This window comes from Oryx dammah, unplaced genomic scaffold (genome assembly GCF_014754425.2).
Source record: "Oryx dammah isolate SB20612 unplaced genomic scaffold, SCBI_Odam_1.1 HiC_scaffold_18, whole genome shotgun sequence".
Classification (NCBI taxonomy): domain Eukaryota; kingdom Metazoa; phylum Chordata; class Mammalia; order Artiodactyla; family Bovidae; genus Oryx; species Oryx dammah.
Genome location: NW_024070202.1, coordinates 76057122 through 76070274, shown reverse-complemented (window position 1 = coordinate 76070274; position 13153 = coordinate 76057122).

The window sequence follows — 13153 nt, the reverse complement described above, 5'->3', positions numbered from 1 at the left end:
GGAGAGCGGAAGGCCTTAGGAAGCTGCCCGTGGCATATTTTAAGGTGATGAAATGATCTGTTTGGTACTGTGGGGATGAATAAAGGGCTCTATACATTTGTCAAAACTTAGAGAACTTTGTGTGCTTCCTGGTGGCTCAGTGGTAAAGAATCTGCCTGCAGTGCTGGAGGTGGGTTTGATCCCTGGCTGGGGAAGATCCCTTGATGGAGGACACAGGTAGCCCACAGCAGTATTTTTGCCTGGGGAATTCAGGCAAGAGTCAGACACGACTGAAGTGACTGAGCACGCACGCACAAAGAGCTCTATACTGCAAAGCACAAACTTGATTGAATTCAGATTCAGGTCTCACCGAAAGGGGTAGAGGGGAAATAATGCTCTGAGTTACTTTATAAAACAGTGTATAGGCATGGGGACCATAAGGCAAAAGAGCAAACAAACTGTGTACAAGCTGTACTCTATTGTGTCTTTTTTTTCCCTCACAGGTATATGGGTTAACAATTCCGAGGTGGCTTAACATGTATAAGTAAGGTTGAGCACATTAAGTAACTAAATAGTAGATAATAGGATTCAGGAATCTCCTAATCAGAAAACGAAGTTACACATATAACAAAGGAAGAAAAATTACTAGAAAGCACACTGTAGCATTAAGTGGGCTTTCCTGTTGTCTAAGCTGTAAAGAATCTGCCTGCAATGCAGGTTTGATTCCTGGATAGGGAAGATGCCCTGGAGAAAGAAATGGCAACCCACTATCTTGCCTGGAAAATCCCACGGACAGAGGAGCCTGGAGGGCTACAGTCCATGGGGTCACAACAGTGTCAGACACAACTTAGCAACTGTAGCACTAGATTAGTCAGAAATATCAGTATAAACATATATTTATTTTCATGTCTATATTTAAATATTGGTCTTCCCTTGTGGCTCAGATGGTAAAGAATCCGCCTTCAATGTGGGAGACCTGGGTTCAGTCCCTGGGTTGGGAAGATCCCCTGAAGGAAGGCATGGCAACCCATTAATATATTTATAATTATTCTACTAAATGCAATAATATATTTTGATATCTTATTTTATATATTATATAGGTATGTGTGTATGTATACACACGGATGTAGAAATAAATATAAATAGTATACTTATTTGTTAATAGTATATCTGCTCTGGTTGGCATATTTATATACATACATGTATTTCTCAGCTTTGTCTGCTGAGAAGGCCTAAGGGAAATCACACCCAGTGGCAATGAACATAAAGGATCAGATGTTCTTTTCTATTAAGCTCTTGCTTTTTTATATACATTTTAAAGTAAGTTTTCCATTTACACATCGATTTATGAAGCTGATATGTTTAAAAGTATTTTATTTGTCACTGTAGTATATTTCTCCATTTTTAGGTGTTTAACACCTGCTTTATTATAGTCTAAACCATGATATTTCAAGTCCTTCAAAACTTTCTCCTAGGTATAGTAGTATATTTGCTATTGTAGTTAGCATTTCATTGTTTTATTTTGTTGTTATTTTCAATTTGTGACTGTCCCTGAGTCAGAAAAGTGTATTTGATTTTTGTATTTAAATTATCTAGTTGGCAATCTCACACACACACACACACACACACACACTAAGAGTATGTAAGTTGATTACAAGCTGATTACCAGATCTTGCCAACATAGATAGTGGGGCTTCCCTAGTGGCTCAGATGGTAAAGGGGTATATTAGGTTTACTCTGTTTTTCTAGGCCATTTAAAAAATGTATCTGTGTGTAAAAATGCACTATATATTTTGCTGACATGATGCCTGAATCATGATATATAATTATATATATGCATATAATATACATATCATATGTATATATGTATGTATAACAGATATTTGAAATTTATCTTTCTTATTTAATAATATGCTTGTGATATTTTAGTTTATATAATTTATCTTCATTCTTTTGTATTAGTTGCTTAGTTTTACATGGTCTGTTTATATAACATGAATCGATTACTCTTATACACAAGCTTATATATGTCTGCAGGATAAAATATGAAGCAGGTAGTCACAAATTTAAAGGGTTTGCATATCTTGGACTTGGATAGTTTCCTGAGACAAGCAGTTCAAATCTCTGCTGTGATCAGCACAGCTCAGATCATTTCCTCTCACTTGAACAAGAACTGGATATTGTGGTCACATTAAGAGCTACTTTTGCTGAGATTGGTAGAGTTGAACCATCTCTGAAGCGGCGGATAAATCAAAAACTCATGAGAGGGGCTTATTTTGAAATTACTGGTCTAGATGACCACTTGAATTCTGTATAATTCTAGGAGTCTGCTAAATATGTGCACAAGAAGTGATTTCCGCACACTATCTCTCACTTGTTAAATATTTACAAATACATATCTTGAGTGGGAAAAAGAATGTACTCAACCTCTTCTGTGTTTCTGTGAGCCCTCTGCAAGTCTCAACAAAGCCACAAGTAATGATTGTATTGACTGATAAATATCATATCAGAACCAGCAAAGTCTCTCCACCCTGTGAGCTATGATTCTGAGTATGGTGATAAATTACTCAGAAACACACCATGAGGTGTAGCAGTCCTGGGATTTTCGTTTTCCCCAGAAACACCAAGAACAGGTGAAATAGTAGGGTGATTCAGCATGAAATCACAATGACTGATGTCATTCCCTCGAACTTCTGAGGAGTTTCTCTAAATTATTCATGCCTCTTGGTATACTCAATTTCCTTTTCAGGAGACACGCCCGTTCTAATGTTCCTTCTTTTCTGTTTCTGTTTTAATGTTCTAAGTCCTTCTTAGGACTATTTCAGTGGGATTGATAGTAAAGATGATCGTATTTCTTGATGTCTCAGGGGAGGACTTATGGAATAGGCTGATGGGAAAGAAATTACCCTGTAGATGTGTGAGTTTTAGAAAGATCCTTCCTTTAGGATATGAGGAGAAAAAAAAATTGCCATAGATGACAAACACTAAATTAATACAGTGCTATGGGAAAAGAAGGGCTGGATAATTACTTTTGCCTGGGGAATATGAAGGCGTGAAGATCTGGGACATTTATAGAATGGAGATGGAACTGGATTTGATTATGGAGGAATATATATACATATATTGCAGACATATTTGGGGGATAAAGGGCATTGCAAGAATTGGTGAAGAACTGAAATAAACTGAAAGGCTCTTGGTAAAGTTGAGGTCTCAGCAACTCTAGAATGAGGTTCCCAGAGGTCGGTGTTTTAAGCAGATTTCTAAGGTGGCCCTGAAGTCTTCACCTTCTGGAACTGGTGCCAATGTGTAATGTTCTCCATTTTATGGGTACTGGACAAAATGACTTGCTTCTAACCAGAGAAATATGGGAAAGTTTTGGGGTGCAGCTTCATGATTAGGTTGTAAAGACTATGGCTTCCCCCTTATTCATCACTTTTTAATCTCTAAATTGCCTTCTTGGTTTTTTGCTTTGATGAAGCAAGCTGACATGTTGGAGGGACACAGATGGCAAAGAACTGAGGGCAACATCTGGACAGGAGCCAGAACAGAGGTGAATCTGTCCAACAAACACATGAACTCAGAGGCAGTTTCTTCCCCAGTAGAGCTTTCAGATGACTATAGCTCAGCCAACACTTTAAGGCAGCCTGAGACAGACCTGGAACCTAGGGTGCACAGGACCAAAGGGAGTGTCTGGGATTTTTATTTTTACCACTGGAAGCATCCCAAGAAAACCATCCCAGAGTGCCCTGAACTGAGAGGTTTCTTGGAATTTTCAGGGTTAAAACAGGGGAAAATCCCAGGCAAATTCAGGTAAGTCGTTCATTCTGTGAGGAGACGCAGGAAGCTGTCTATGGATTCCTGATCCATAAATGTTATGTGATACTCATGCATGCTGTTTGAAGCTGCTGACTTTTAGGATGGCTTGTTACCAAGCAATAGATAAGGAAGTGAAAAGGGATCAGGCTGAATTCAGTGAAGAGATTAGAGATGCAAAGTTTTGTTTTATGTGGCAGAGCAGGGAGTTTAGATTGTTCCATGGGCAATGGAGTGTGATTATGACTACTGAGCAGAAAAATGCCATGCTTGAGTCATGCTGTGTAAAGCTCTTTCTGGTAGCAAGGTGGTGTGAGTTTCATTCAGTAAGAACTATAATAAAAAATTTAAAATAATACATACACTGAGTACTTAATAAGTGCTAGGCCATGAACTCTGTCAGTAAAACATTCCATCTTTCTCAAAGGTCCATGTTTTTAAATTCCCATTCCAGGAAAGGGTCACAGACATGAAGGAACATGTTTTTGGTCACCCAGGCAATAAATGAGAGTCAAGATTGGGATCTTAGTCTATGAACACTGAGGAGAGTGTCAGCAGAGTCAGAGTTTAGCATGGATGACATTTTCAGATGTTGAGCCATAGATCAAGTTTTCAAGTAGCATGAATGTCCTACTTATAGAGATGGCAATGAATAATGATATTCATCTTCGTCATTTGCTAAAGTTTGAAAGTGTTTATGTCTTCTTTTAAGAAAAAAACAAAACTGTATTGTTTGCCAAACTGAATGTAAAGCTCGTGTGTCTGAATGCCTGTCCCAGAGGGTCACCATGTGGCTATTTGTGCCGGGTCCTAGTTGGGTGTCTAACTAGGACATGGGTGGGCTTGGAGGATTTTTCCAGGAGCACAAACACTGTTGTGGGTGAAGAGAACAAATACCAGTAAGAGAGACAACAGCATTAATGTGGTCAAGCTGCAGTTAACTTAATCAGTGGGAAAGAGGAGAATGATAAAGCCTACAAATTTGTAAGTGAGACTGAGAAATAAAATTGGTTCCCAGGGGCTTTCAGTATTTGTATGAATTGCTAATGTGCAAATAAATGCAAAAACCCTGGGAAACTTCGGGGAATATGGATGTTTAAAATAGCCCCTTCAGAAAGTACTTAAAAAAAAAAAAAACTGGAACAGCTCTGCTCCACCAAGGGATGTCAAGGTCACTGGAGGAAATGGGCAGAAGGGACTCCAATGCAATAAAGACCTGGCCCAGATGCCTTCTTGTCCATCCTTGCAGGGCTAGGACTCTTTAAGCTGAGACAACCAGGCAGCTGGGGCAGCAACCAGAGCGATCCAATGCAAGTGGCCTAGATGGTGGCTTCTTTGTTCCCATAGGATTGAAACTGGGGGGCTACAGGAGACACTAGCATAAACGATGCCACAAAATACTGAAATCAGCCCACATGTCCTCCGACTAGTGAATGGTCAAACAAACGGGTGCATTCATTCTATGGAATCCTGCCATTCTTTGCCACACAAACAGGGTGTCAGGTCTGCCCTGAGTCACTCTCTCTATTTGTAAGCGACAGCTCAAAACTTAGAAAGGGTTTGTTTTGATCACTCCTTCCTTTCATAAGTTATTTTCCACCAACAAATTTTCTTGCTTGTTATTTTGCTTCCCACAAAATTAGCTAGTGTGATCACTGTTGGTTTTATTGATAGTCAATACCTGAATAAACTACTGAAATATTTATACACTTTTTTGGTTTATAAATACTTCTAGAATATTAAACAAAGATAGGGTGAAGACATTATAGAATAAAATGAAAAAGTTTAAAACAAATATCATTAGATTCCAGTGAAGGAATAAGAGGAACTAGTAGAGACAGAGTTCAGAGAGGTAAGAATGAGAGTTTTCCTAAAGTGATGAAATTCTCAAGATGACAAAACTGTCTCTTTCTTTGAAAGATTTTTTTCCTTACATTGAAGATTCCCAGCTTCCCAGTGATGTCTTTACTGTAAAAAGACGGAAAAGAAGATACACCAGGGAGGGAGTACTACTTGTCACTGCTACATTAGCCAGTGATTTTTTTCATATTCTATTTTGTTGCTATTTTGCTAGAGGAACAGCTTAAATCTCAGGGGGTGTGTTGTGCTCAACCAAATGGTAACCAGTTGGGTAGCCCAGTGACACAGGGTATGTCTTGAAATGAACATCTTGAAATGAACATGATCAAAAGAGCAAAGTGTTCTGTTGCTGCTGCTGCTAAGTCACTTCAGTCGTGTCCAACTCTGTGAGACCCCATAGACAGCAGCCCACCAGGCCCCCCCCGTCCCTGGGATTCTCCAGGCAAGAACACTGGAGTGGGTTGCCATTTTCTTTTCCAATGCAGGAAAGTGAAAAGTGAAAGGAAAGTCACTCAGTTGTGTCCGACTCTTTGCGACCCCATGGACTGCAGCCCACCAGGCTCCTCTGTCCATGGGATTTTCCAGGCAAGAGTACTGGAGTGGGGTGCCATTGCCTTCTCCGAAAGTGTTCTCTTATTCTGCTGGAAATCCAAGGTCAGCAACTATTTCTCATGATGGACATTCTACTTGTGAATGAAATATGTTCCTTGCCATATCAGTAAACAAAAATGTTGTAGCCATCAAGCCATCACATTACAGCCTTGTCGATGGTGAGCCCTGAAGGAAACTCAGGTAGGAGACAATTGGGCTGCTGGCTTCCAAGCCCTCAGTCACTGCAATCACCCCCCAGTGTTAGATTCTGAAGGGATTCAGGATGGAACCAGGGTACTGGCCCCAGATAGCTGGGGTGCATATAAAAGAAATGATTTCAGTGAGCCCAGACTCTTGTATCTTTCCATACCAAGACAAGTGCCAACTTCCATGAGATATCTGTTTTTTTTTAATTAAAAGTAATCTTTTGATGTTCCAATTACCAAGTCTTTTTTGCAAAAACTCTTAAAAACTGCCTCTTTGGAGCAGTCCCTCAGAGTGATCAGAGAGTCCTGACTCTGGGGCTTGAAGTCTTAAGAATGTCTGCCAAATAAAATGTAATTCTCAACTTCTAGGTTGCACATTTTTTTAACTGACATGATCTAAAATATTCAGCTGTTAATCTTATTATCCTTCAGAAAACATATTTTTATGCTGCTGTGTTCATAAACCATGTCATGGCTGAGATGAACTCTCTCTCAGCACACAGACAATAACTCTAGTATCTATTGTATACCTTAATTTTTCCTGATGTCAAACTTAATTTTTTCATCTTTCTAGAAGGTATGACTGCATAGATCATGAATTATGCACCTCTGCTGCTAAGTTGCTTCAGTCGTGTCCGACTCTGTAGAGAGTCACCCCATAGACAGCCGCCCACCAGGCTCCCCCGTCCCTTGGATTCTCCAGGCAAGAACACTGGAGTGGGTTGCCATTTCCTTCTCCAATGCAGGAAAGTGAAAAGTGAAAGTGAAGTCGCTCAGTCGTGTCCGACTCTTAGCGACCCCATGGACTGCAGCCCACCAGGCTCCTCCGTCCATGGGATTTTCCAGGCAAGAGGACTGGAGTGGGGTGCCATTGCCTTCTCTGTGTGCACCTCTAAGGACTGATTATATCTTGGTGGCACAGTTGGTAAAGAACCCACCTGCCAATGCAGGTGATGCAAGTGATTCCTGGGGTAGGAAGATCCCCTGAAGGAGGAAATGGCACCCACTCCAGTACTCTCGCCTGGAAAGTCCCATGGACCAAAGAGCCTGGTGGGCTATCGTCCACGTGCTCCATATGGTTGCAAAGAGTCACGCCTGAACAAGTGAGCTCTCATGTACAGTGACTAATTATGCATATAGCAAACTGATCACCAAGTAATAATCACATGGTATTAACCACATATCCTGACACAAGGACAAAGCACAGACATAAGAACGTGTTTGAAACATGTGTATTTGACATCAGCTTGCCTCTAAATGGTTGTTTTTAGACAAAATATTTTAAAAATTGTTATGCTGATACAAGATATGTTGAAACAAGTTCTAAGTTGTTATATAAAGGAAATTTTGTTGGAAAGCTCAAGATAAATATGCACATATAGGGACAGATTATGTTTCTTGTGAAACAGTGTTAAAATCTGATTTTAGCTTTCAGTTCTTTTGTATTTACTCAATGAGAAAGAAATAAATACCTCTGATTTGTACAGTCAAGAGTATTTCAACAGAAATCGTCCCTTTCAGAAGAAATTATACTTTACTATTCACTCTAAGCTAATTCGACATTGCCTAATAAGCACCTTTGCTTCCTTTTAATTAATTTTTTTGTTCATTACATCACTTAATATGCTGATGTAGAAATATGCAAACCCAAGTCACAACTGTTCACTCACAGACTATATTTTGATCCTCTACATTCTTTTAAAGAGTTCCTTTTCAAGAATGTTAAACACATCCAAGTGGGGACCACCTGGACTTTTTGAGGGTCTTTTAGGTGGGACAACACTGGCACCTAGTGGCATATGTTATGGAAGGAAGTACCTTCCGGAGAAAGCTGAGTGCAGGTCTCCCTCCATTCATTGGTTGGTCCCCAGGGCTTGGATTTACTAGTTCGTAATAATATACATTTTAGTTGCAAAAGTCACAGCTAAGTGACTTTGAGTACTAGGCCTCAAGAAACATTGAGAGAACAAAAGTACTATGCTGGTTTTTAAGAACACAAAAACTAGTTGATCAGTTCTATCTTCTGTAGAGTGGTTGGTCAAAAAGCTAATGACCTTATCAATGGTCCATCTTGTCTAAAGTATTGGGATAGATAGTGTAAGGAAAACCCCTCCTCAGAGCCAAACCATTTTCTTATATGTCCCAGAGGCATTTAAGATCTAATGAGGATGATTCATACATTTAAAAAGTTTTACAAGTCATTTCCCAGGGCTCTTTGAGAGATGCAGAGAGTGGTAGAAAAAGAAATAAGATGGGCTTGGAGTCAAGGTATTCATCAGTCTCTTAGCGGTTAGTGTCCTGGGGGTATAGGAAAGAAGTTATGTCCAGGTTTCAAGTGTACTATGAATGGAAAGTGAAAGTGAAGTTGCTCAGTCGTGTGCGACTCTTTGCGACACGTGGACTGTAGCCCACCAAGCTCCTCCATCCATGGGATTCTCCAGGCAAGAATACTGGAGTGGGTTGCCATTTCCTTCTCCAGGTACTATGAATGGAGGGAGGACAATTTACTTCAACTAAATAGAAACACAGGAAGACGAGCAAACCCCCGAGAAGGCCAAGCAGCTAAAATGGTAGGTGTCGTGAGCCCAGTGCTGATTGTGGAGTGTGGTAGGAGAGCTGTGTCTCTGCAGCCGTGGACTTGGTCTTGGGAGGCCATGACAGCTGTCAGCGTTAGTGGTGAGGCTAGGGCTCCTGGGATCTACCACGAAGGAGTTCTCACACAGAGTTCTCTGGCTCCATGGTCCAAAGAGGGACATAGTCCCCATGTACAAGAGGAAGAATGAAAGCCATGCCCTGCAGAAGGAGAAGATCAGCATCCTTCCAGAACAATACTCTGCCTGTGTTGGGGAAAACCAGGTCTGGACCGCATAGGCCCTGTGCTGTGACCAGAAAACTTGCCCAAAGTGTCCCCAGGAAGCTCAGAAAGTGAGAATCAGATAGAGCAGGGAGGAGACAGGGTGTCAAAGGGGATGGGGGGTGGGGTTCAATGAAGAACTCCAATCCTTGAAAGAAATGCCTTTGCTTCCCTCCATCAGACTGGCTCCCATCATAGATCTGAGAGCTCTGGGATGGGTCCAGGGTTTGGCTCTGTAACCTGGGGTCTACTTCCCCACTGTCACACCCCAACAGGTGTAAGTCACAGCCATGCTGAAGGTAAGGTGGTGCCAGAAGATGTGAGTCAGGGATGGGCTGACTCTGGTCACTATGACTAACTGTAATCTCCAATGGATGGGGTCCACGTACCCACATGCACACTGGCTGTCCCTCCAAACTGGTCCAAGGGAGACGCTGAATGTGGGGTGATGTGTGAGCTCGGAGCCCTGCCAGTGGTCTGCTGGGCACACACTTGCACACACGCTCAGCCAAGAGCACTTGGTATTGATTTCTGGCTTTTCTTCATATTCCATAGTCAATCTGTCATCTGAATCTTCCGTTCTGCCTCCAACCCACTTCTCAACTCCTTTCCTTGCCTGCAGTCATCCTGCCAGGCCTGAGCCCTCTGCTTGGCTTTATTCTCTTCAAAGTCCCCTCCCCTCAGAACGCAAGGATGTTTTGAAAAACCTGACCACAAACAACTGAGTCTACACCAAGCTGACTGCGTTGTTGTGCTTACAGAAAAATTCAAAAGGCACGGGCGGCGCCCCCACATCCACCCCATACACTACCCACAACCTGGTCTCTCTGACCTTCCTTCCTGGGATGACCCCTGGCTCCGAGGACATTGGATCCTTCCCCTCATGACTTTTCCTTCCATTTTCTTGTGCCACGTTCCTTGCTGGCCCTTGACTCTTGTTCCTACAGCACCTCTGGTAGCGGTCCCTCGGCTACTTCACATAAAGCGGTCCATCAGCTCCCAGCACATCTCTCTTATCCCTTCCTTCTGCTTAGGCATCCCAAGAGCTACATCATCACTCCAGGGTAACTCTCGCTATCGTGTCCCCAGTATTGGAAATTAGTAGGCACTTGATAAATTTCCACTGAATAAATGAAGGTGTACATGTCCTCATTCAGCAAGGAGTGAGCAGTTGCCAAGCAAGTTGGCAAGTAGGTGCCCAGTGTGTACAGGACCTGTGAGAGTCTGCAGTCTTGTGGGAAGCTGGATGCTTGCACGGCTAGTGACAGACGCAGGAGGTGATAAGGCAGAGGCACTCATCAATTACCACACATAAAAAGGACCCATCAGTTGGAAGAAGCTTCTTAGCAGAAGTGATTCTGAGAAGACCTTGTGAGTGGAGAACCTCACAGGGAGGGGTAAAAGAGCGCCTGTGGAGTCAGCCGGGCTTAGATGGGAATCCTGGAAAACAGAGAGGATGGTGAAGAGGCATGGGCTGACTAGAGGTGCCCGAACAAGTTCAAGGGCAGGGCTGGGCAACTTTGAAGGATGTGATGAACAGCCAAGGAGAAGTCCCCAGGGATGACTCTCAGATTGCTGCTCTTTGTGAGTGACTGGTTACTGGCACCTGAAACAGATTTTTGGACCCAAGACAGGCGGGCATGATGGAGAGGTCTGACAGAATGTGGTCCACTGGAGAAGGGAATGGCAAACCACTTCAGTATTCTTGCCTTGAGAAGCCCATGGACCGTATGAAAAGGCAAAATGATAGGATACTGAAAGAGGAACTCCCCAGGTCAGTAGGTGCCCAACACGCTATGGAGATCAGTGGAGAAATAATGCCAGAAAGAATGAAGGGATGGAGCCAATAGCAAAAACAATATCCAGCTGTGGATGTGGCTGGTGATAGAAGCAAGGTCCAATGCTGTAAAGAGCAATATTAAGTAGGAACCTGGAATGTCAGGTCCATGAATCAAGGCAAATTGGAAGTGGTCAAACAAGAGATGGCATAAGTGAACATCGACATTCTAGGAATCAGAGAACTAAAATGGACTGGAATGGGTGAATTTAACTCAGATGACCACTATATCTACTACTGTGGGCAGGAAGCCCTCAGAAGAAATGGAGTAGCCATCATGGTCAACAAGAGTCAGAAATTCAGTACTTGGATGCAATCTCAAAAATGACAGAATGATCTCTGTTCGTTTCCAAGGCAAACCATTCAATATCACAATAATCCAAGTCTATGCCCCAACCAGTAATGCTGAAGAAACTGAAGTTGAACGGTTCTATGAAGACTTACAAGACCTTTTAGAACTAACACCCAAAAAAGATGTCCTTTTTATTATAGGGGACTGGAATGCAAAAGTAGGAAGTCAAGAAACACCTGGGGTAACAGGCAAATGTGGCCTTGGAATGCGGAATGAAGCAGGGCAAAGACTAACAGAGTGTTGCCAAGAAAATGCACTGGTCATAGCAAACACCCTCTTCCAACAACACAAGAGAAGACTCTACACATGGACATCACCAGATGGTCAACACTGAAATCAGATTGACTATATTCTCTGCAGCCAAAGATGGAGAAGCTCTACACAGTCAACAAAAACAAGACCAGGAGCTGACTGTGGCTAGGATCATGAACTCCTTATAACCAAATTCAGACTCAAATTGAAGAAAATAGGGAAAACTGCTAGGCCATTCAGGTATGACTTAAATCAAATCCCTTATGATTATACAGTGGAAGTGAGAAATAGATTTAAGGGCCTAGATCTGTTAGAGAGAGTGCCTGATGAATTGTGGCATGAGGTTTGTGACATTGTACATGAGACAGGGATCAAGACCATCCCCATGGAAAAGAAATGCAAAAAAAGCAAAATGGCTGTCTGGGGAGGCCTTTCAAATAGCTGTGAAAAGAAGAGAAGTGAAAAGCCAAGGAGAAAAGGAAAGATATAAGCATCTGAATGCAGAGTTCCAAAGAATAGCAAGAAGAGATAAGAAAGCCTTCTTTAGCGATCAATGCAAAGAAATAGAGGAAAAGAACAGAATGGGAAAGACTAGAGATCTCTTCAAGAAAATTAGAGATACCAAGGGAACATTTCATGCAAAGATGGGCTCGATAAAGGACAGAAATGGTAAGGACCTAACAGAAGCAGAAGATATTAAGAAGAGGTTGCAAGAATACACAGAAGAACTGTACAACAAAGATCTTCACAACCCAGATAATCACGATGGTGTGATCACTCATCTAGAGCCAGACATCCTGGAATGCGAAGTCAAGTGGGCCTTAGAAAGCAACACTATGAACAAAGCTAGTGGAGGTGATGGAATTCCAGTGGAGCTATTTCAAATCCTGAAAGATGATGGTGGGAAAGTGCTGCACTCAGTATGCCAGCAAATTTGGAAAACTCAGCAGTGGCCACAGGACTGGGAAAGGTAAATTTTCATTCCAATCCCAAAGAAAGGCAATGCCAAAGAATGCTCAAACTACCACACAATTGCACTCATCTCACATGCTAGTAAAGTAATGCTCAAAATTCTCCAAGCCAGGCTTCAGCAATAAGTGAACCGTGAACTTCCTGATGTTCAAGCTGGTTTTAGAAAAGGCAGAGAAACCAGAGATCAAATTGCCAACATCTGCTGGATCATGGAAAAAACAAGAGAAAAAACATTCCAGAAAAACATCTATTTCTGCTTTATTGACTATGCCAAAGCCTTTGACTGTGTGGATCACAATAAACTATGGAAAATTCTGAAAGAGATGGGAATACCAGACCACCTGACCTGCCTCTTGAGAATTCTGTATGCAGGTCAGGAAGCAACAGTTTGAACCGGACATGGAACAACAGACTGGTTCCAAATAGGAAAAGGAGTA